At 45.4% G+C, this 26,315-nt stretch overlaps 1 protein-coding gene across 1 annotated transcript in view; it reads right to left on the bottom strand.

Moving 5' to 3' along the window:
* Positions 1–26,315, bottom strand: part of LOC146788738 (vomeronasal type-2 receptor 26-like) — a 634,528-nt gene that overhangs the window by 386,857 nt on the left and 221,356 nt on the right. The gene's annotated exons all lie outside the window — the stretch shown is intronic.

Here is a 26,315-nt window from a genome sequence, read left to right as displayed (position 1 = left end):
GCTGACGAGAGGCAACTACCTCGAAACACGTGTCCAGGGATGGCTAACGCAACACATACTGTTCTATTTACATTCCGTGGCATAGGCGTACCCGCCGTCGCCACTACATCTCCCACAGTCCTTTGGGGCAACTTACTGGTGTGACGAGCAGTGTGCGACCTACTTTTCCTCAATTTAAACGGCTTCCTTAAGCTAACGGGCTAACGAGCCTTGAGTCTGCACCTGCGCGCCAGGAGAGGTACTTGACCTGCTTTTAATTACATTTTGGCAGTCCACACGGCACCCCTTTACACTGACCTGCTCCCTGCTGATGAGAGGAAACTACCTCGAAACACGTGTTTAGGGATGGCTAACGCAACACATACTGTTCTATTTACATTCCGTGGCATAGGCGTACCCGCCGTCGCCACTACATCTCCCACAGTCCTTTGGGGCAACTTGCTGGTGTGACGAGCAGTGTGCGACCTACTTTTCCTCAATTTAAACGGCTTCCTTAAGCTAACGGGCTGACGAGCCTTGAGTCTGCACCTGCGCGCCAGGAGAGGTACTTGACCTGCTTTTAATTACATTTTGGCAGTCCACACGGCACCCCTTTACACTGACCTGCTCCCTGCTGACGAGAGGCAACTACCTCGAAACACGTGTCCAGGGATGGCTAACGCAACACATACTGTTCTATTTACATTCCGTGGCATAGGCGTACCCGCCGTCGCCACTACATCTCCCACAGTCCTTTGGGGCAACTTGCTGGTGTGACGAGCAGTGTGCGACCTACTTTTCCTCAATTTAAACGGCTTCCTTAAGCTAACGGGCTGACGTGCCTTGAGTCTGCACCTGCGCGCCAGGAGAGGTACTTGACCTGCTTTTAATTACATTTTGGCAGTCCACACGGCACCCCTTTACACTGACCTGCTCCCTGCTGACGAGAGGCAACTACCTCGAAACACGTGTCCAGGGATGGCTAACGCAACACATACTGTTCTATTTACATTCCGTGGCATAGGCGTACCCGCCGTCGCCACTACATCTCCCACAGTCCTTTGGGGCAACTTGCTGGTGTGACGAGCAGTGTGCGACCTACTTTTCCTCAATTTAAACGGCTTCCTTAAGCTAACGGGCTGACGAGCCTTGAGTCTGCACCTGCGCGCCAGGAGAGGTACTTGACCTGCTTTTAATTACATTTTGGCAGTCCACACGGCACCCCTTTACACTGACCTGCTCCCTGCTGACGAGAGGCAACTACCTCGAAACACGTGTCCAGGGATGGCTAACGCAACACATACTGTTCTATTTACATTCCGTGGCATAGGCGTACCCGCCGTCGCCACTACATCTCCCACAGTCCTTTGGGGCAACTTACTGGTGTGACGAGCAGTGTGCGACCTACTTTTCCTCAATTTAAACGGCTTCCTTAAGCTAACGGGCTAACGAGCCTTGAGTCTGCACCTGCGCGCCAGGAGAGGTACTTGACCTGCTTTTAATTACATTTTGGCAGTCCACACGGCACCCCTTTACACTGACCTGCTCCCTGCTGATGAGAGGAAACTACCTCGAAACACGTGTTTAGGGATGGCTAACGCAACACATACTGTTCTATTTACATTCCGTGGCATAGGCGTACCCGCCGTCGCCACTACATCTCCCACAGTCCTTTGGGGCAACTTGCTGGTGTGACGAGCAGTGTGCGACCTACTTTTCCTCAATTTAAACGGCTTCCTTAAGCTAACGGGCTGACGAGCCTTGAGTCTGCACCTGCGCGCCAGGAGAGGTACTTGACCTGCTTTTAATTACATTTTGGCAGTCCACACGGCACCCCTTTACACTGACCTGCTCCCTGCTGACGAGAGGCAACTACCTCGAAACACGTGTCCAGGGATGGCTAACGCAACACATACTGTTCTATTTACATTCCGTGGCATAGGCGTACCCGCCGTCGCCACTACATCTCCCACAGTCCTTTGGGGCAACTTGCTGGTGTGACGAGCAGTGTGCGACCTACTTTTCCTCAATTTAAACGGCTTCCTTAAGCTAACGGGCTGACGTGCCTTGAGTCTGCACCTGCGCGCCAGGAGAGGTACTTGACCTGCTTTTAATTACATTTTGGCAGTCCACACGGCACCCCTTTACACTGACCTGCTCCCTGCTGACGAGAGGCAACTACCTCGAAACACGTGTCCAGGGATGGCTAACGCAACACATACTGTTCTATTTACATTCCGTGGCATAGGCGTACCCGCCGTCGCCACTACATCTCCCACAGTCCTTTGGGGCAACTTGCTGGTGTGACGAGCAGTGTGCGACCTACTTTTCCTCAATTTAAACGGCTTCCTTAAGCTAACGGGCTGACGAGCCTTGAGTCTGCACCTGCGCGCCAGGAGAGGTACTTGACCTGCTTTTAATTACATTTTGGCAGTCCACACGGCACCCCTTTACACTGACCTGCTCCCTGCTGAAGAGAGGCAACTACCTCGAAACACGTGTCCAGGGATGGCTAACGCAACACATACTGTTCTATTTACATTCCGTGGCATAGGCGTACCCGCCGTCGCCACTACATCTCCCACAGTCCTTTGGGGCAACTTGCTGGTGTGACGAGCAGTGTGCGACCTCCTTTTCCTCAATTTAAAAGGCTTCCTTAAGCTAACGGGCTGACGAGCCTTGAGTCTGCACCTGCGCACCAGGAGAGGTACTTGACCTGCTTTTAATTACATTTTGGCAGTCCACACGGCACCCCTTTACACTGACCTGCTCCCTGCTGACGAGAGGCAACTACCTCGAAACACGTGTCCAGGGATGGCTAACGCAACACATACTGTTCTATTTACATTCCGTGGCATAGGCATATCCGCCGTCGCCACTACATCTCCCACAGTCCTTTGGGGCAACTTGCTGGTGTGGTGAGCAGTGTGCGACCTACTTTTCCTCAATTTAAACGGCTTCCTTAAGCTAACGGGCTGACGAGCCTTGAGTCTGCACCTGCGCGCCAGGAGAGGTACTTGACCTGCTTTTAATTACATTTTGGCAGTCCACACGGCACCCCTTTACACTGACCTGCTCCCTGCTGACGAGAGGCAACTACCTCGAAACACGTGTCCAGGGATGGCTAACGCAACACATACTGTTCTATTTACATTCCGTGGCATAGGCGTACCCGCCGTCGCCACTACATCTCCCACAGTCCTTTGGGGCAACTTGCTGGTGTGACGAGCAGTGTGCGACCTACTTTTCCTCAATTTAAACGGCTTCCTTAAGCTAACGGGCTGACGAGCCTTGAGTCTGCACCTGCGCGCCAGGAGAGGTACTTGACCTGCTTTTAATTACATTTTGGCAGTCCACACGGCACCCCTTTACACTGACCTGCTCCCTGCTGACGAGAGGCAACTACCTCGAAACACGTGTCCAGGGATGGCTAATGCAACACATACTGTTCTATTTACATTCCGTGGCATAGGCGTACCCGCCGTCGCCACTACATCTCCCACAGTCCTTTGGGGCAACTTGCTGGTGTGACGAGCAGTGTGCGACCTACTTTTCCTCAATTTAAACGGCTTCCTTAAGCTAACGGGCTGACGAGCCTTGAGTCTGCACCTGCGCGCCAGGAGAGGTACTTGACCTGCTTTTAATTACATTTTGGCAGTCCACACGACACCCCTTTACACTGACCTGCTCCCTGCTGACGAGAGGCAACTACCTCGAAACACGTGTCCAGGGATGGCTAACGCAACACATACTGTTCTATTTACATTCCGTGGCATAGGCGTACCCGCCGTCGCCACTACATCTCCCACAGTCCTTTGGGGCAACTTGCTGGTGTGACGAGCAGTGTGCGACCTACTTTTCCTCAATTTAAACGGCTTCCTTAAGCTAACGGGCTGACGAGCCTTGAGTCTGCACCTGCGCGCCAGGAGAGGTACTTGACCTGCTTTTAATTACATTTTGGCAGTCCACACGGCACCCCTTTACACTGACCTGCTCCCTGCTGACGAGAGGCAACTACCTCGAAACACGTGTCCAGGGATGGCTAACGCAACACATACTGTTCTATTTACATTCCGTGGCATAGGCGTACCCGCCGTCGCCACTACATCTCCCACAGTCCTTTGGGGCAACTTACTGGTGTGACGAGCAGTGTGCGAACTACTTTTCCTCAATTTAAACGGCTTCCTTAAGCTAACGGGCTAACGAGCCTTGAGTCTGCACCTGCGCGCCAGGAGAGGTACTTGACCTGCTTTTAATTACATTTTGGCAGTCCACACGGCACCCCTTTACACTGACCTGCTCCCTGCTGATGAGAGGAAACTACCTCGAAACACGTGTTTAGGGATGGCTAACGCAACACATACTGTTCTATTTACATTCCGTGGCATAGGCGTACCCGCCGTCGCCACTACATCTCCCACAGTCCTTTGGGGCAACTTGCTGGTGTGACGAGCAGTGTGCGACCTACTTTTCCTCAATTTAAACGGCTTCCTTAAGCTAACGGGCTGACGAGCCTTGAGTCTGCACCTGCGCGCCAGGAGAGGTACTTGACCTGCTTTTAATTACATTTTGGCAGTCCACACGGCACCCCTTTACACTGACCTGCTCCCTGCTGACGAGAGGCAACTACCTCGAAACACGTGTCCAGGGATGGCTAACGCAACACATACTGTTCTATTTACATTCCGTGGCATAGGCGTACCCGCCGTCGCCACTACATCTCCCACAGTCCTTTGGGGCAACTTGCTGGTGTGACGAGCAGTGTGTGACCTACTTTTCCTCAATTTAAACGGCTTCCTTAAGCTAACGGGCTGACGTGCCTTGAGTCTGCACCTGCGCACCAGGAGAGGTACTTGACCTGCTTTTAATTACATTTTGGCAGTCCACACGGCACCCCTTTACACTGACCTGCTCCCTGCTGACGAGAGGCAACTACCTCGAAACACGTGTCCAGGGATGGCTAACGCAACACATACTGTTCTATTTACATTCCGTGGCATAGGCGTACCCGCCGTCGCCACTACATCTCCCACAGTCCTTTGGGGCAACTTGCTGGTGTGACGAGCAGTGTGCGACCTACTTTTCCTCAATTTAAACGGCTTCCTTAAGCTAACGGGCTAACGAGCCTTGAGTCTGCACCTGCGCGCCAGGAGAGGTACTTGACCTGCTTTTAATTACATTTTGGTAGTCCACACGGCACCCCTTTACACTGACCTGCTCCCTGCTGACGAGAGGAAACTACCTCGAAACACGTGTTTAGGGATGGCTAACGCAACACATACTGTTCTATTTACATTCCGTGGCATAGGCGTACCCGCCGTCGCCACTACATCTCCCACAGTCCTTTGGGGCAACTTGCTGGTGTGACGAGCAGTGTGCGACCTACTTTTCCTCAATTTAAACGGCTTCCTTAAGCTAACGGGCTGACGAGCCTTGAGTCTGCACCTGCGCGCCAGGAGAGGTACTTGACCTGCTTTTAATTACATTTTGGCAGTCCACACGGCACCCCTTTACACTGACCTGCTCCCTGCTGACGAGAGGCAACTACCTCGAAACACGTGTCCAGGGATGGCTAACACAACACATACTGTTCTATTTACATTCCGTGGCATAGGCGTACCCGCCGTCGCCACTACATCTCCCACAGTCCTTTGGGGCAACTTGCTGGTGTGACGAGCAGTGTGCGACCTACTTTTCCTCAATATATATTTTATCTACTGGCGGTTGCCAGTAGATAGTTATAGTTACAACCTAGTTTCCATAGGAAATCTCAAAATTCTATTTTGAATAACTTTGGCGCCGGTTGACGAATCCTCGCGAAATTGTCAAAACTAATGGGGCGCTCAGTTAAGCTCCTACCCTGAAAGTCTCGGGGTGATTCATCAAGCAGGGGCCGAGAAAAAAGGGGGGTCCCTAAACGCATTTTCCCCATGCATTTTTCCATAGGACCTTTAGACACAGCTACAGCCCGAACGGCTGAACAGAATTATTTGAAATTTGGCAGAGAGGTAGTCATAAGGTCAAGGAAGTGCCTTTTGCAGGTCTGGTGTAAATCTGTTCAGTATTTCCTGAGAAAATAGCATTTAAAAGCATATATATATGTGGGCGGAGCCTAACCACACATCTCATCCTGAGATCTGATTGGCTGTCAGCACTTCATCCAAGAAGTGTTGGCAGCCATCTTGGGACCAATATACATGATAGCACCTCATTAAAAAGCATTGCAGCTAATAGAAGGTTTTAAGACGTTAGTACAATACTCATTTTAGGAATTGTGGTATGTTCTAAGGTGATTTCACCATGCGAAAAAGCCTTCTGCTGGGATATCATGATTGAGAGTAAAATATGTTCTCATGCTTTTACCACAGAGGTTTGGAAGGTGATCTATAAGCTAAACTGAGAGCTTATTTTCTGTAAATTCACATTATCTTTCTCAGTCATGTGAGAATGAAGTCTGACATTCTCAGTAAAACATGTACATCCAACAAGGGCAGAGACTGTCAGTTGATTCCTTTGTGTTCTACTGCAGCTTCCCAGAGTGTTCCAAAGAACTACTAGAGCGCTAACAGTTCTACTTATGATAAACGTATGGCACACCTGAAGCCATCTTGCTTGGATTAAAGTGGTAACTCTTAAAACATTTAATTTAAAAAGGAACAAAATGAGGGGGTTCATTTTTCCATAAAAAGTATGATTAGTGCTGCAGAAAGAAAAATGAAGGCACATTTTGAGTGACTTCTCAAATCCTCTTCTATTTCATTAAAAAATTCTGACATGCAGACTGAAACATGCACTTTCAATACCAGCAGCAGTTTTCCCTGGTGAGCAGTAGCGTTACTACAGTGATCTAATGAGCAAAAAGAGTGCTAACATTCTGAATTTATGGCAAATGTGTGACACATCTGAATGCCATCTTGATGGAATCAAAGTAAAAAACTGAAAGTATTTCCTATTGAGGAGACTGCAGTAAATGAGGAAATTAGGAAACTTCATAACAAATAAGTCTCCCAAGATGGCCACCAGAGACAAAAGAGCCCAAATGTAGCCCAAATATCACCCAGATGTAGCCCAAGTATAGCCCAATGACAGAATGTCCCAGAATGTTCTTAAAAACAACTAGAGCGCTTACTGTCTTCATTATGACAAAAGTATGGCACACCTGAAGCCATCTTGATTGGAATAAACTGGTAACACTTAAAACATTTAATTTAAAAAGGAACACAATGAGGGGGTTCATTTTGCCATAGAAATTATGATTAATGCTGAAGAAAGAAAATGAGGGCACATTTTGAGTGACTTCTCAAATCCTCTTCGATTTCATTAAAAAATTCTGACATGCAGTCTGAAACATGCACTTTTAATACCAGGAGCAGACTTCCTTGGTGAACAGTAGTTTTACTACAGTGATCTAATGAGCAACTAGATTGCTAACATTCAGAATTTATGGCAAATGTGTGACATATCTGAATACCTTCATGATGGAATCAAAGTAAAAAACTGAAAGCATTTCCTACTGAGGAGACTGCAGTACATGAGGAAATTAGGTAACTTCATAACAAATAAATCTCCCAAGATGGCCACCGGAGACAAAAGAGCACAAATGTAGCCCAAAATCACCCAGATGTAGCCCAAATATAGCCCAATGACAGAAGTGTGCAAAACACTTATTATTTTGTGTTTTTGCAGTGTTATATATTGCAGAATTTTCAGGTATTGGAAGGCTTTACATGAGCATTGGTTACATCACACAAGAACAAATTAATTTTGGTTGTAGACATGGGGAGACTAAGTGATTTGACCAGAATCACAGAATGTCGAGCTGAAGCAGAAACTTCAACCTGGTTACCCAGTTGCAAAGTCTGCAGTTCTGGAAGTAACACCACATCCTCTCCCCTAAGTGCAACATTTAATCAAGTGGTCAACTGGATAAAAAAACATAAAGATAACAAATAATAATTTAAAAGTGCTTTGTCGCTATTTGAAAACTCAGAAAATATGTCCTTATTTTAGTCTTTTAGAGCACTAACCATAATTTTGATGCCAATAAGACTCTCTCATATATGTAATTTCTAAAGGAAATGCTCTAGTTATTACAGTTTTGATTACATCAAGATGATGTCAGGTGTTCCACACTTTTGTAATAAATATATAATGTTAGCAATCTAGTTGTTCATTAGGATACTGTTGAGAGGCAGAGGACAGGGGCACGGACTCTGAAAATTGAAGGCAGGTAGAAGGGTGCAAAGGCAACAATTTAACCACACTGAGCAGGCAGGAAGGGCCGTGGCAGCACAACAGACTATGGAGGGCAGTGGAAAGGGGGGCAGGGGCAACAAACCAACAATACAGGACTGGCAAGAGAGGCTGTGGAGATGTAATAGACCATTGTGGGCAGAAGGAAGAGGCAATGGTAGTACAACCATACATGCCAACAGACCCGATTCAGCCAGGAAACGTCCAATGTTTTTAAGCTCAAATGGGCTTTATTTGATCTGTCTCCTGTCTACAATCTCCTCTTTTTCAATGTAACTCAAAGGGGAAAATCAATACCCCAGTTTTTTTTCAAAATCTCCCTCTTACCAAGTTCAAAATGTTCGCAAGTATGGTACATTGGATCATGGAAGGAAATGGGATAGGGACATGGACTTGGATAACAGAGGACAGGAGGGACATGGAGAGGTGCACCAAACTGACCCTGCAGGGCAGGCATCAGGGTTTGCAGCAGCACAATACACCACACAGGGCATGCAGGACGGGAGTGCAGCACAAAAATCCATAGAAAGCAAGAGGGAGGGGACAGGACCATGCACATGGACAACAGAGAACAGAGGGGCAAGAGGCAATGGTAGCTAGCTGACCATTATGGACAGACAGGAGAGAAAGCTGCAGCATAACAGACCATAAAGGGCAGGAGGGACGGATCAGGGGCATTACAATGGAACAGACAATCCAGGAGGGAGGGAGTAGGTGTCTGCACATGTAAACAGAGGGCTGGGGGCAAGGGGGCAGGGCAGGAGCAGCAAGATAGCCATGGAGGTCAGGGAGGATGGGCACTAGAAGCAAGACACACCATGAAGAGCAACAGTGAGACTGTGATGGCATACACACAGACCATGGAGGGAAGGTGGGAGGGGGTCAGGGGCAGCTAACTGACCACACAGGGAAGGTGGGAGGGGCCATGGTAGCACAGAAGACCATGCATGGCAAGTGGAAGGGTTAGTGGCAGCACAATGGCTATGATGGGCAAGAAGGAGGGTGCAGGGGCATGCACAAAGGACGATGGAGGATAGAAGGGAGGGTCAGGACCTGTGCACAGACAAGAAAGTTCAGGGGAATGGGCCTCACAACAGACCACACGGGGCAGGCAGGAGGAGCAGTTGCAGCACAACAGACCAGGGAGGGCAGAAGGGTGTGGCAGTACAATGGACCATGTAGGACAGGAGGAAGAGGATAGGGGCATGGCATGTGGACAGGCAGGGTGGAGGTGGCAGGGACAGGTTACAGTCTTCTGACAATGCTAGGCAGGTGGGAGGGGAGTGGCAGCTCAACAGAACACTCAGAGTAGATAGGAGTGGCAAGTCCATGGGACATGGTGGGCAAAAAGGATGGAGCAGGGGCATGCACAAAGACATTGGAGGGCAGGGGGAAGGAGAATAGGGGCAGCAAGCTGAGCACAGAGTTTAAGCAGGAGGTCAATGATGGAGCATAGAATTGGGCAATGGAGGGCAGGAGGAGTAGACTGGTACATCATACTAAATTGAGGGCAGAGGCAGCACATCAGACCATGCATGGCAGGAGGGAGGAGGCTAGTCCATGGATTCACACAACAGAGGATAGGGAGGAGGGGGATGGGGCAGCAAGCTAACTGTTCAGAGAAGGCGGGTATTAGGAACTTTATTGTTTTTAAAACATTGTGTCTGTGCAAACTACTTAAAATATGAACAAGTATGCAGCATAATCTCACTTCTATTCAGGAAGAAGAGGACGTTTGTGACTGTGACTCCGGGCTCACTTGGCAGAAACACCCCCTGACCCTCCACCCCCTATCGCAAAATGTAATGCCCGTGAAAAGGGTAGGTGAACACAGTGTTATATAGAACATAGTCCTGAGAGCACGATTGAAAATGAAAACTAGATATAGTGTATGGTATAAACTATGCACCAAAAAGTGTGATATAAGATGAACCGGGCGTGAAATATAATATGCAATACATTGTGCGCAATGACAGATTCATTGGAGAGCGCGAGATAGCACAGGCACTAGCGCGTGCTATGCGATATGCACCTTGGAGTGTAATATGCACAGGGCAGTGTTGTGTAACCTAACTAGTCTCTCATGTTGTAATATAAAATATGTGCTGGGGAGTGTAACGTTGCATATGCACTGTGACAAAGATAAGGATCCCAGATTGTAATATGTATGGCATAGCACTGTGCGTTATAACATAGGCATCGAGGAAGGCATGTTAGATGGGGCAATATAACCTGTGCGAAGACAAGTGTGGCATGACATATTCACAGGGTGGTGTTACAGTGCACATGGGCTAGAGAGCATATGCACTAGCTAGTGGAATACAACACAGAGGTGTGTGGCACTCGGCAGGCAATGGTGGGTGTCACACAGCATTGGGCTCTTTCAGGAGCGCGCTGTGACTCTCAAGTGATGTTCGTCCCCTTTCCAGAGAGTAAAATAAAAAGTATTACACATCCCGCAGTGGATGTGTGTTTTATTAACCGTGAGGGGGGTTTCTTGCATAGTTTTGGTCGGCTTTTTGTCGAATCCACTTTGAATGGGTTGGTGTGCATGTGTATTAAATGTGCCCGTCAATAGCTACCCATGTTTGTATAAATAAACGACAAGGGTGTCTACCGGGGTTAGGTACGGTAGGGCATCAGACATGTCAGAGCTTCACTAGTGGTGTAAATACATTCCACGTGGATTCATTGCATGCATAGTAGCCTTTTAATGAATATCACGCAAATCGTCATGGTGATAGGTACGTACGGTTTGTCCAGCATGTCCTAGGTATGTCTATAAATATATATTTTTTTAAAATAATAAAAAACAGTGGCCGGCCCTGGGGATTGGGGTCAAAAAAATATAATTAGGAGACAGGCCCTGGGGGATGGGGTCATCAGGGCCAATAAATTAGAATAAGAAGGGGACCAACACAGCCCCCCTTCTTAAAAAATAAAAATAAATAAAAGACTGGCATCGTGCCGGAGGCCATGCCCCCTCCGTGCAGCACTCTGCAAACGCGCCCCCAACAGGCATCTCCAGTATGCGCCAGGGAGCTGCGCTGCAGACAGGTGTTCTGAGGCCAAGCCCCTTTTTACACCTCTCTGCAACGCAGCTCTGTGGCGCTTACTGGAGGTACCTAGTGGTCTAGTTTGACCCTAGGGACCCTTAGGATTCAAGGGGACTTAATCTCTCAACTTAGAACAGCCACAGGGCGCGTTTACACAGTGGTGAAGGGAGGGGACCGGGCCTGAGGTGACGTGTGCAAACAGGCACTATGGCACGTTTTAAATTGGGGATATAATTTCCCTTCAATACTGAGGGCCCCTGGGGGCTAACTAGCCCACCAAGTGCTTCCAGTAAGCGCCACTGAGCTGCATTGCAGAGAGGTGGTCCAGGCCGTACCACTTTTTACACCTCTCTGCAACGCAGCTCTGTGGCACTTACTGGAGGTACCTAGTGGGCTAGTTGGACCCTAGGGACCCTCAGGATTCAAATGAACCTAATCTCCCAACTAAAAACGGACACATGGCGTGTTTACACAGTGGTGAAGGGAGGGGACGGGGCCTGAGTTAACGTGTGCAAAAACGCCCTGTGGCCTGTTTTAAGAGGTAGTTTTAATCCCCATGCCCTATTATATACTGGAGGCTTACAGAGGAGGTCATGCTAATCACAGGGGGACCCCAACGCATAATGTTCCCTAGTGTATGTAGGTGTTTTCACTGTATTCTAAGTGTCTTTTAACATAGCACTGGCTCTAGGACTGGTTAGTCAGACTCAGTTACCACCAGTATCCGTCTGAAAAAGTTGAGGGTACAGGATGATTTTGCAACAAGGCTTCTTTCTGCTCTTCTTTTTGTTCTTTCTGCACATTATCCTTCTTCCTGCAGTTATCTTCGTATTTGAGGACTTCTGTTGCTTCATTCTGCACTTCTTTTGTTTCTTTCTGTGCATTTTTCTTCTTTCTTCACATGTCCTATCTCTGTAGGCATAGTTAGAAATTAGCATTTAAAAAACCTTTGAAATTCACAGAAAAAAACATAGGTTTCAGGCACGTTATAGTTAGGAATTAGCATTTAAAAAACCTCAGAAATTCACTGAAAAAACCATAGGTTTCAGGGGTGTTATAGTTAGCTGGACTTTTCACTTGTACAAAACCATTGAAATTCCCCTGTTATAGTTAGTTCAGCTAACTATAACTCGCGCGCCCGCAATGCACTGCTGATGACGTCACATATTACATCACTCATGACATGGTCAGTGACATCACTCATGACATCACTGATGACATCTCAAATGACATCACTGATGACATCACCGATGACATCATCCTTGTGATAGAGTGGCAGACCTCCTCTCACCCTAATATAACCTTTAATACACATATTCAAAAATAGAGACTAAAATGTTCAAAACAATGGACATACCAATACCAGTTACAACAACCTCTTCAGTAATTCTAAGATCCACATACACATCCACTCATTCACCAACAGTCCTATACAGTCACTCATACATGTACTCACTCATCATATGTACTCATACACCTATTCATCCTGTTACACAATGCCACTCATCCATAGAGTTACTCACACACATAGTCACTCATGCTAATAAAGAATCAAACATACATTTACTTGCATATACAGTTATACACACACCACCACACTTACTTCTACGGAAACTTACACATACTTAGTCTTTTAAACAATCACTTATAGAAACACATACTTATTCATACAGGAACTCTTTCAATCTCTCACATATACTCACATATATACACCAATAGTAACATATACTAGTTTAAAACATATGTAGTTACTCATAAAGACACTATTGAGACAGTCATTCACTCACTAACACACCCATACACACACTCATCCACCCATACAGTCCTGCACACATGCTGTGTTCAACACATACAAACAGTGAGTCACTCATTCATGCACCTAGGCACTACGTAATACCCCCCACCGAACCATGCAGACACTCAGACTGATACTCAAAAAACCAACTAATAACCTATATAGACACCCATGTAGCTACTCACCAACCCATGCAGCCACTTATACACAAAGTGAGAGACTGATACAGATATTTACATATTTAAACATTACTCACTAAGCCATGCATTCACTATGATACACTTAATCAGTCAGTTACACAATCAATTTTTCAAAAACAAATCATCCATTTAGACACTTATATACCCATTTATTCTTCAATCGACCTTGAGATATACATATATAAAACATATTTAATTTTCAGAAAAACACACATTCACTGGATGATGTCATCAGTGATGTCATCAGTGATGTCACTTGAGATGTCATCAGTGATGTCATGAGTGATGTCACTGACCATGTCATGAGTGATGTAATATGTGACGTCATCAGCAGTGCATTGCGGGCGCATGAGTTATAGTTAGCTGAATTAACTATAACGGGGGAATTTCAATGGTTTTGTACAAGTGAAAAGTCCAGCTAACTATAACACCCCTGAAACCTATGGTTTTTTCAGTGAATATATATATATATATATATATATATATATATATTCACTGAAAAAACCATGGGTTTCACACACGTTATAGTTAGGAATTAGCATTTAAAAAACCTTAGAAATTCAATGAAAAAACCAAAGGTTTCACACATGTTATAGTTAGCTGGACATTTCACTCGTAAAAAACCAATGAAATTCCCCCGTTATAGTTAGTTCAGCTAACTATAACTCGCGCGCCCGCAATGCACTGCTGATGACGTCACATATTACATCACTCATGACATGGTCAGTGACATCACTCATGACATCACTGATGACATCTCAAATGACATCACTGATGAAATCACTGATGACATCATCCAGAGAATGTGTGTTTTTCTGAAAATTACATATGTTTTATATATGTATATCTCAAGGTCGATGGAAGAATAAATGGGTATATAAGTGTCTAAATGGATGAATTGTTTTTGAAAAATTGATTGTATAACTGACTGATTAAGTGTATCTTAGTGAATACATGGCTTAGTGAGTAATGTTTAAATATGTAAATATCTGTATCAGTCTCTCACTTTGTGTATAAGTGGCTGCATGGGTTGGTGAGTAGCTACATGAGTGTTTATATAGGTTATTAGTTGTTTTTTTGAGTATCAGTGTCTGATGTCTGTATGGTTCGGTGGGGGGTATTACGTAGTGCATAGGTGCATGAATGAATGACTCACTCTTTGTATGTGTTGAAGACAGCATGTGTGCAGGACTCTATGGGTGGATGAGTGTGTGCATGGGTGTGTTAGTGAGTGAATGACTGTCTCAATAGTGTCTCTATGAGTAACTACATATGTTTTAAACTAGTATATGTGACAATTGGTGTATATAAGCGAGTATATGTGAGAGTGAGAGATTGGAAGAGTTCCTGTATGAATAAGTATGTGTTTCTATAAGTGATTGTTTAAAAGACTAAGTATGTGTAAGTTTCTGTAGAAGTAAGTGTGGCGGTGTGTGTATAACTGTATATGCAAGTAAATGTATGTTTGATTCTTTATTAGCATGAGTGACTATGTGTGTGAGTACCTCTATGGATGAGTGGCATTGTGTAACAGGATGTATACGTGTATGAGTACATATGATGAGTGAGTACATGTATGAGTGACTGTATAAGACTGTTGGTGAATGAGTGGATGTGTATTTGGATCTTAGAATTACTGTATAGGTTGTTGTAACTGGTATTGGTATGTCCATTGTTTTTAAAATTTTAATTTCTATTTTTGAATGTGTGTATCAAAGGTTATATTAGGGGAAGAGGAGGTCTGCCACTCTATCACAAGGATGATGTCATCAGTGATGTCATCAGTGATGTCATTTGAGATGTCATCAGTGATGTCATGAGTGATGTCACTGACCATGTCATGAGTGATGTAATATGTGACGTCATCAGCAGTGCATTGCGGGCGCGCGAGTTATAGTTAGCTGAACTAACTATAACGGGGGAATTTCATTGGTTTTTTACGAGTGAAATGTCCAGCTAACTATAACATGTGTGAAACCTTTGGTTTTTTCATTGAATTTCTAAGGTTTTTTAAATGCTAATTCCTAACTATAACGTGTGTGAAACCCATGGTTTTTTCAGTGAATTTGCAAGGTTTTTTAAATGCTAATTCCTAACTATAACGTGTGTGAAACCCATGGTTTTTTCAGTGAATTTGCAAGGTTTTTTAGATGCTAATTTTTTTTTTTCTTCTATTTTTTTAAATATATTTTTATTTTTATTTTCTATCCTTTTATAAAGACTATGGTTAAATTTTTAAAATTCTTTAATATGTTTTTTTTAATATATTTTATAAAATAAACATGTACAATTTATTTGCAGTACATTTTTTCCTTTTTTTTATTTTTTTTTTAGTACGCGTACCGTAAGCTTACGGTAAGCGTACGGTTTACGCAACGTCCGTAATTTATCTACGCTGTTTGCGTATATTTACGCAATTTGCGTAGACGCGCGTACTCTGCGTGGGACGTGTACGCGTGTACGCTACATGCGCATGTTACGTGGAAGTGTCGGGGAGTGACTGTTAAGCGCATGCGCGCAAGCGCATGTCTTTTTTACGCGCATGCGTACTTTTGCCGTAAGCGTACCGTAAGCGTACGGTAGGTCATGTGATCATGAAACACAAATTTTGATTGGTTGAAACTACTTTCAGTTCTAGAACTCTCCTACACCACACCCATTCCCCTCATTTCTGCTTGTGATCCCTTAGGAGAAGGAGCTGGGTTGTCTTTGTGATACAATGGCAGAACAGCAGAGCCCTTCTGAGAGTGAGGCTAGCACTAGCAGCACTACCTTGAGGCAGAGAGCGAGGAAACAAAAGACCTCTTATGTATGGGATTATTTTACTTTTCCTGAAGGCCAGCAAAAGGTAAATGCACCCTTAGTAACTTGTAAGCTGTGTAAGCGTGTACTTTCAAGAGGTAATCCTGACAGGAAGTATTCCTTTGGGAATCATACCATGATGAGGCACCTCAAGGATGTACACAAAAGTACACATGCTTGACTTACTGGAGGTAACCCTTCAGTAAGTCAACCAAGCACATCCACAGCAGCTCAGCCTGGACCATCATCTGCAGGGCCGAGTCCTTTTTCTGCAGGTCAGGTGAGCCCTTCATCTGTGGGGGGAGCATCTCCTTTTTCTGGCCCTCTGGAAATTAACCCTCGGTTTGCGAGGGTTGAAGTACGGTGCGCCCATTGTCATGATCTAATTACTTATAGGGAGACCAGTGTTTCCCTGGTGAACAGTAAAATAGATCAGCACACTTGTCGTACCGTCTAATATTCCCAATCTTTCTTTCCTCTGTCCCTGCATGAACACAACGGCTCTTTTAAGAGCCAACCTTATCTTTCATCTTTTTTTTATATATGTTTTTTAAAACTTTTTGTTTTTTTTTTTTTTACCGTACGCGTACGGTGCGCGTAATTATTTTTTTTTTTTTCAAAAAAACACTAAAAATCAATTATCACATTACAAGGTCCTTGAGAGACTACAATTATTATTATTGACTTACCATACCCACTCAAAAAAATATTTATTCATTTGTTTTTTAAAAAAATTGCTTTAAAAATGGTTCTAGTTTTCGAAAATTTTCTATATCAATCTGAAAAAAAAGAAAAAAGTATTAATATTTTTAAAACCTTTTATAATACAGTACACATATTTACATATTTATCAAAAAATATTTTTGCCTTATTTTTGCTGTTTTCAGAATATATTGCATTTCACTATAAATTGTGAAAGCAATTGCATTCATCATTTAACAGCGGGCAAAAAAAAAATAACAATCTCAAAGATTGTATTAAAAAAGCCCAGAATCTCTTTTTACTTAAACTTAACATTATAGAAATGCATAATATTAAAAAAAAATATCATCTAATATCAATACTTATTTCTTTAAAATACCGTCAGATATTTTTGTTTCAGAAGTATAATCACAATATTATATCTCAAATAACTCCACAATACATCTGGTTCCATTTTCTTCAGGCCAAATAGTAATTTTAAAATTCTTTTTTGATTAAATTTCCAATGGTAATCCAATAAAATTCTAAAGTTTTATTTGTACAGATCTCACTGATTCTCTGTAACATATTGGTTCTCGAAAGATTTATTAATAATTTATTAAGTCCACAATAGAATTGGTTACCTTTCCACTTGGCCAAATAGTAATTTAAAAAATCTTTTTTGAAAAAATTTCCAATGGCACTCCAATAACATTCCAAAATTTAAATTGTGCAGATGTTACCGATTTTCTCTAAATTTGTGGTTTTCGAAAGTTTCATTAAAAATTAAAAAAGTCCACATTACAATTGGTTATCTTTCCATTAGGCCAAATGATAATTTAAAAAATCTTTATTTTTGAAAATTCCAATGGTAATCCAATAAAATGGTAAAATTGTTTTGTCCAGATCTTGCCAAGTCTCTCTAAAATTTAGGTTTCAGGAAGATTAGATAGGAATTTGCTAAATCAAAAGGCAAACGTTGCTTAAAAAACAATTGGGAATCATTACACAGTGTCCAGCCTTTTTCACATTTAAGATAAACTGTGTAATGTCCAGAAGTAACAGTAGGTCCTTCATGGAAAATTATTGCAACAGTTACAAAAGTTTTTCCTGAAATTGATAATTGCTGTCCTGTAAACTTCTTTATTAAAGTATCCAATTTTGAACCATCAGCTCTACATCGTTGCATCATTAAAATGACATACTGTCCGTATTCCTTTAAAATTAATGTTGAAAACATGTCAGATTGACACTCACCGCATTGCATGCTATGATTAGCATCTTTAACTAATTTAGCAAAAGTGACTGTTTTACTCTCTGGCAATGTCAAAAAAATAAACCTTTCATTATCAACATTAGAGCCACATATATTATAACAGTTTTCACAACTATGTTCCCATTTATAAGAGAGACCAAATAAATTATCAATTGCAACTTCTTCTTCTTCCAGTGCCTGAAGAAAAAACATCAAAAATTTGTGTGCATCTTGCTGTTCATTTTGAGAAAACTGTGTTCGTCCTGAACATACATCTAAAAGTTTTCTAATTTCAGTAGCACTTTCTATTTGAGTTTTATCATTACTCAGCTTTTGAAAAAGGAGACTCAGCTCAGAACAGAATCTTTTTCCCTGATTTACTATTATCTGCTCTTGCAAACTTTCCAGATAAAATGCAACATTCAGCACTACATTAGCGTAGCAGTTGACACCAGAGCTATTTTCAAAATGACATCCTACAACCTGTTCTTCTTTTTCCTTACTCTTTTTGCTTGCAATTACATCACTCCTCTTTTTTTTCCTCCTCTCTACATCTTCATTACAGATATTCTCATTTCTCCTTTTACGAGAAACTACACGTTTCTCCAACACAGGATACTGACCTAAATGAGGAGCATAGCTTCTTCTTAATCTATTATACTCCTTTACACAATTTGTATCAGCACTAACTTTTGAGTCATCAAAGTCTATCATGAATAAACCTGATAACGTTTTCACTCGTGACAAAGCAACATATGCCATACCTTCTTTGAACACAGTTGAACCAATGTTCACAAATGCACAATCTACAGTCAATCCTTGAGACTTGTGAATAGTTACAGCATATGCTAGTGAAAACGGAACCTGCTTCCTACGTACATATAAGTCTTTCACAAGCATGAAACGAACTGTACAACGACAAATGTCTTTAACTTCTTCTATCTGATCAAATTTTATTTTTAAACATTCAATTCCATCTTTTTTCTGATAATTAATAAAACCCACAACTCTTCCCATAGCTCCATTAACTAAACCTTTTTCAACATCCAAATTTCTCCTTAAAAATATTCTACAGTTCATGCAAACATATAGATTTTTTTCTAATCCAGCTGTTTTGGAAATGTTCTTCTCTAGTGAATCCAATTTATTTTTCAGTGTGCCTGTTACTGTGACAGTAATTCTTCCATCCTCAATTTTGTCCACTGCTTCCAATTTCCTGATCTCTTCCTTTTCCAATTTCAAAAGCTCCTCATTGAATATTGAGCATTCACGTAGAGTTGGCATTAAGCAGATGACACTTTTGTTTTCTGCAATGTTCTTGTATATCTTCTCTGCAACTATTTCTTCCTTTGGAAATAAATTATGTAGCAGCCGACTCTGTAATGCTTTTTTGCCAACTTCTGTGAGTAGTCCAATTCTGATATCTTTCAGAATACTTCCATATTCTTCATTGCTTGCTTGCCTCATATTAGTAGTAAGTTCCTTGTACTCAAAGAAGGACCAAATATTTGTATTTCCGATGCTTCCCAATGACTTCTTCGTGTCTTCATGTGTGACAGTATTAAACACTGGTTGTCCTTTAACTGGAGTAAGTTGCAAAAGATCTCCAAAAACTATGACGTGTTTTCCACCAAATAACATGTCATAGTCTGTCTTCAAAATTTGCTGCATTCTTAAATGCACAAAGGCAAGCATTAAGTTTGAAACCATGCTCACCTCATCAATAATGAGAACTTGCATCTTCTTCAATACTCTTGAAACTTCCAAGGATGCTTCTCCAGTTAGCTTGTTGTATTGTATTTTGTTCTCATGCTCCACTGGTAACATTAGCAAACGATGTAAAGTGATTCCAGGGGACGCTGCTTGATGCTTCTGGCTGGCGCTGCATCGGTGTGAGGGCTGTTCACACTCACGACTTGCGGAACCCGCTTCGCGGGTCCCGCTGCGGAACCCCCTCACCTCCACTTGCCGCTGCTGGTCTCCTGCCTGTCTGGCTGCTTCGTGGGGGCTTGAGAGGCTACAGGGCTGCGAGCGTGAACCGGGACTCATCTTCCCAGGAGTCCCGGACCCGGAGGCTGAGTCACCTGGCCCCGCTCTCCCTGAACGCCCCGCCCACACCTTGCTAAATTTAAACTGCACCTGGACCTTCTCTTCGTGGGACGCTGCTTGATGCTTCTGGCTGGCGCTGCATCGGTGTGAGGGCTGTTCACACTCACGACTTGCGGAACCCGCTTCGCGGGTCCCGCTGCGGAACCCCCTCACCTCCACTTGCCGCTGCTGGTCTCCTGCCTGTCTGGCTGCTTCGTGGGGGCTTGAGAGGCTACAGGGCTGCGAGCGTGAACCGGGACTCATCTTCCCAGGAGTCCCGGACCAGGAGGCTGAGTCACCTGGCCCCGCGCTCCCTGAACGCCCCGCCCACACCTTGCTAAATTTAAACTGCACCTGGACCTTCTCTTCGTGGGACGCTGCTTGATGCTTCTGGCTGGCGCTGCATCGGTGTGAGGGCTGTTCACACTCACGACTTGCAGAACCCGCTTCGCGGGTCCCACTGCGGAACCCCCTCACCCCCACTTGCCGCTGCTGGTCTCCTGCGTGTCTGGCTGCTTCGTGGGGGCTTGAGAGGCTACAGGGCTGCGAGCGTGAACCGGGACTCATCTTCCCAGGAGTCCCGGACCCGGAGGCTGAGTCACCTGGCCCCGCTCTCCCTGAACGCCCCGCCCACACCTTGCTAAATTTAAACTGCACCTGGACCTTCTCTTCGTGGGACGCTGCTTGATGCTTCTGGCTGGCGCTGCATCGGTGTGAGGGCTGTTCACACTCACGACTTGCGGAACCCGCTTCGCGGGTCCCGCTGCAGAACCCCCTCACCTCCACTTGCCGCTGCTGGTCTCCTGCCTGTCTGGCTGCTTCGTGGGGGCTTGAGAGGCTACAGGGCTGCGAGCGTGAACCGGGACTCATCTTCCCAGGAGTCCCGGACCAGGAGGCTGAGTCACCTGGCCCCGCTCTCCCTGAACGCCCCGCCCACACCTTGCTAAATTTAAACTGCACCTGGACCTTCTCTTCGTGGGACGCTGCTTGATGCTTCTGGCTGGCGCTGCATCGGTGTGAGGGCTGTTCACACTCACGACTTGCGGAACCCGCTTCGCGGGTCCCGCTGCGGAACCCCCTCACCTCCACTTGCCGCTGCTGGTCTCCTGCCTGTCTGGCTGCTTCGTGGGGGCTTGAGAGGCTACAGGGCTGCGAGCGTGAACCGGGACTCATCTTCCCAGGAGTCCCGGACCCGGAGGCTGAGTCACCTGGCCCCGCTCTCCCTGAACGCCCCGCCCACACCTTGTCACAACACACCTCATTGGTCCTTGGGATATAAATACTGGAGAGTGACGCTGCGCGGGAGCGCGCGGGAGCGTCCGGGGCGAAGACCGGGCAAAGAGCGGGCCGTTTGAGGCCGTTCGAGTACGTGAGAGTCCGGTCCGGGCCCCCCCTCTTCGCCTGGATCCAAAGGTATTTGAACTGTCAGTAAAATGTGCACACGGGAAACCAGGAGTAAAACTTCCTCACAAATTGCATCTGGGGCCGTTAAAGGACCTATTGACACTTACTTTGCCAAAGCTGGCTCCCTTTTGTTTGAGGAAATAGAGGTTCTCGAGCGCAGAATCTCACAAGAAATAGACTGGGTAAGAAGGTCCTCATTTGGCCCCATGGCCCATGTTAGAACCCCAGAAAATAGATCTGGTCTTCCAAATAACCATAGTATAGACCCGGCAACATGTCCTATCCCAGCCATTAATTTCACCAATCCCGAGTTTACTACTGAGGCCCCGAGTTACCTTGAGGACATGAGCCTTATGGCCCTACCCACCACGCAAATCCCCCAGCTTACATCTATAGAGAACACTGAGACAGCTAAAGTTGCAGGAACTAACCTAGACAGCAACAGGGGTACCAGGGAAGGGGCTGTTCCTAAAAAGAAGCAGGGCCTCCAAAATAAAGTAGATCACAGGACTAAAACTTCGAAATCTAAGCAAGCCAGAGGCAAAAGGGAGATAGGTGCTTCCTCCGAGCACACTGGGAACACATTAGGACCGCCATCTCCCCTTAGAACGAGTAAGTTAACTTCACTACCACAACCTATTAGCAACGCACCATCAGACACTATTTCAGATGACATTACTTTAGAAGATATAGGCACCTTAGTTAGGTCTCTGTTGAGCCCTCTTGAGGCAAGACTGATTAAGATGGAAGCCAGACTAGTTAGTATTGAAAAGGCTACCGTGCAACTCGTAGACTCAAGGAAAACTGTCAACAGTGGGACCAAAATATTTAGCGAGGGATCAGGTTCAAAACTTACCAAAGGCTACTTCCCTCCCACACCAACCACTAATAAATCCCCGCAAATTAATCCCAAACCCCCACAACCAGTACAAATTAACGCTCCGGCACCAGTGGTTGTAAATATGGCCCCCACTCTCATTCAACAATCGGCTACTGCTATCCCAAAATCAACCCTCCCGCCGAAAGACAATAATACCCAGCCTCCGGCCAAAGCTAAGAGTGACCCTCCGACTACTGGAGAGAAACCTGACATTACTTCTAAACCTAAATTCATAAACCTCCCCCCAGAAGTAGCACCTTACACTCTGGTTCTGGTGGGGGTCCCTGAATTAAATTCTACTACATCTGAATCCACCATCTCACTAATAAATAAAGTAATCAATTGGCTCTCCGTAAACAGACCGCTACCGAGAGGTACTACTAGCGATATAACCATGGCTAGGAGGGCAACGTGGGTGGGCTACACTAAGAAATCCATCGGTGGCGACTGCATTCTGGTCACCTTCAGAGATCCGAATGCAGCCGCATATATTTGCACCCGTGCTGCTGACGGGGATTTTGCAAGCACCATCCAACCATTATCCCTCTCATTCTTTTACCCCTCAAATTTTTACAACCTGGAGGATCACAGGTGGAGGCATCACCAGGAGCTGTTGGAGGGTTGGGAAAATAGACGGAGGAAGAACAACAACTATCCGTCATATAGGGAAAGACCAACAGAGCAGTTCCCTACTTATGGGGGTGAGGCCGGCTGGGAAACTGTTGCAAGAAGGAGGGGGGGAGGCGGTGGACAGAGGAGGGGAATTCCAGGGCCACACAGAATACACTACCCCGCCCATCTATCTACCCATAACCGCTTTAGTAGCCTTGAGATGGTAGACTGACATGCGGTTGATGAGGGGAGCGCAATTCAAATATCTCACATAAATGGGCTCAAATTTGACCTGGTTGCTGATATTCATCCTTCAGCATTTGGCACAGCTGATCCTGCACATGTCCGAAGTGTCGTGCCCTCCCCTCCCCTCCATGATAATAACCCCAAGGGCACGTCCTTCGTCCCCACAAACCTTCGGCGGCCCCACAAGTGCACCACCACCACTTTGGCTCATATGGGCACGGCCTCCACCCAACCACTAGAAATAATAGTGATTTTATGGAATGTGGCTGGCCTTGCTAGCAAGATAGATTGCACAGAATGGGGTACATATATCAGTTCGAAGGATATAATTCTATTACAAGAAACTTGGGCGCGTGAAGAAATAGCATTTCCGGGTTTTGCCTCCTTCTTCAAAGCAGCTAAATGGGGGGGTAGGGGCAGGCCATCTGGGGGACTAACTACATGGGTAGCCACGGATTTAGGATGCCAAGCTACTTATCTAGAGACCGCTTCTGATGATTTACTGGCTGTCTCACTCGAGTGGCCAGACTCATCAAAGTTGATAGTAATTAATATCTATTCAAGGCCGGTTCCAATGCATAAAGAATCTGGCACAGTGGATGAGCTAGCCAAGCTCCTAGAAGGTATCCCAAGTGAACTGGCTTGCCTGATAGGAGGCGACTTTAATGCTCAATATGAACCACTGCCGGGGCTACGTGATGGTCCTTCTCTGGAAGAAGACTCATATTGGCTCATACCTGAGACGGTGGCACCTTCCCCACGGGCTTGGACTCCACTAGCCCTACAGATAACCGCCCTCACCCTCAATCTTGGTCTAAGGGCATGCAACGGTCGCACTAAATCAGACACGCCAAGTATCCATACTTTTAATAAACCCGGCAGCGAATCCAGATTGGATTACATAATGGTTAAACTGTTCATGTGGTCAGCAATAGTGGACTTTAAAGTTACCCCAAGGCTAGACAGTGACCACAACTCCCTGGAATTGACCTACTGTCTACCTGGGAGAGACCCAAGAATCAATGGGTTGGTTAAAGATAAAACGGGCCTCCTACTTGAAAATAACCGTAGGAAGGTCAAGTGGGAGAAACTGGCCAGCAACCCAGAACGAATATCCTGCCTATATGAAAGGATAATTCCATTACTGGAGGATGCCTTCCAGCTAGGATCTAGGGTTTTAGATGACGTTATGCGAGGAGAGCTTGCACAAATACATGCAGGCATCCTCACTACCCTAGAGCAGGATCTTTTTTCATCTTCAAGGCAAAGGAACAGCCTTAAACCAAAGACATCTTGGTACAATGCTGCTTGCAGGGAAGCCAAGGCCAACTTGCTACTTGCCATAAAGGAACATCACAACAAAGATGAAATTCGCGCCAGGAGAAGATCCTATAAAATCCTCCTGGAGAATGCAAGGGCAGAATGGGACCACGATTACTGGGAAAATCTCACTATTGCATTAACAACCAGAGATTCCCGTAAATTTTGGCGTGTAGTGGCGAATGGCACGGAGGATTTATCTTCCGCAATAGAGCCCAATATAGCCCCCACGGTATGGCAGACCCATGTTGAAGCCCTGTACGCAGAGGGTGGGGGTGAACAGAACAGAGATGGTCCCACAATTTCATACTGCCCGATCGGGGTTGCTTTCACTGAAAAAGAAGTGAGGGAAGCCATTAAAGGGTTAGCTGCTGGAAAAGCCCCTGGTCTCGATGGGGTGCCCGGTGACCTGTTTAAGCAGGAACCCGGGATATGGGCACCCTATCTCACATTAATTTTTAATGCCATTGCCGGGGGACTGGAGGTGCCTGATACTTGGAGGGGAGCAGAGGTGGTCCCAATCTTCAAAAAGGGATCCCCCTTGCTCCCCTCCAACTATCGTCCTATCAGTTTAATCGATATATCCCAAAAATTGTTCGGTAGACTGATTTTGAATCGATTGCACGCCTGGATCGAAGAAATGGAAATCTTGTCCCCTTACCAGGCAGGATTCAGGGAGGGCGTGTCAACCATAGACCAAATCTTCAGGTTAAATCTCCTCTACTGGAGAACAGCCATAATCGAGGGCGGCAGTCTATACACCATCTTTGTAGACTTACGTGCCGCCTTTGATTTGGTTCCCAGAGCGAGGCTATGGAGAGTTATGGAAGAGTTGGACGTACCTACTGACATCCTGACAATCCTGATGAGACTTCACCACAATAACTACGCTCGCGTAAGGTGTGGCAAAGGTGGCAAACTAACCGAAAGGTTCCCCGTTCGCAGAGGGGTGAGACAGGGTTGTGTGCTCGCACCGACCCTGTTCTGCATCTTTGTGAACGGGGTAGTTGCCCACCTAAACAGGATTCACAACTCGGATGCTCCAAAATTAACCGGCAGCAGGGTGCCTGCAATTATGTTTGCAGATGACACCCTGCTGCTGTCTAAATCCCCTATGGGGATCCAGCGCATCTTGGATGGTTTTCTAGATTTTTGTAACGATCGGGGACTGGAAATCAACCCTCAAAAAACTAAGTTCATGATTCTGAACCCCAAGCCCCAGAATCGTGCCCCACCCAGGCTCGGCACAACACAATTGGAACGTGTGCACAATATTGAATATTTGGGGATCACGTTAAACGAACATCTATCGTGGACGTCTCATCAGGCCAAAGCGACCATCAAACTGGCACAGTTGGCGGGTGGCACTTTGCGCGTGGCGAACAAATCTTTCTACCGTCCACTGACCCCAATTATTCATATATATAAAACCCAAGCAAGGGCGGGTGTTACATATGGGGTGAAATCTGGGGTCACACTCATGTCCCAAAGTTACAGTCCACCGAAAACAAATTCCTGAGACAGGTAACTGCCCTTCCTCAAAGCACTCCATTACTCCCCCTTAGATTAGACCTGGGAGTAAGACCAATATCAGAGGAGCTAGGTCTTAAACCCCTAACCTTTTGGAGGCGTTTGTGGTGTAGCTCCGATCTCTTAATTTACAGAGAGGAACTTCAGGAATTCTTACAGCTGCGGAACGCCTTGAGGATTCCGTGGCTGACCTATGTCAAGGGTAGGTTTGAGG

Source organism: Triturus cristatus, chromosome 10 (genome assembly GCF_964204655.1).
Source record: "Triturus cristatus chromosome 10, aTriCri1.1, whole genome shotgun sequence".
NCBI lineage: Eukaryota > Metazoa > Chordata > Amphibia > Caudata > Salamandridae > Triturus > Triturus cristatus.
This window is presented reverse-complemented; position numbering and strand designations above follow the sequence as displayed.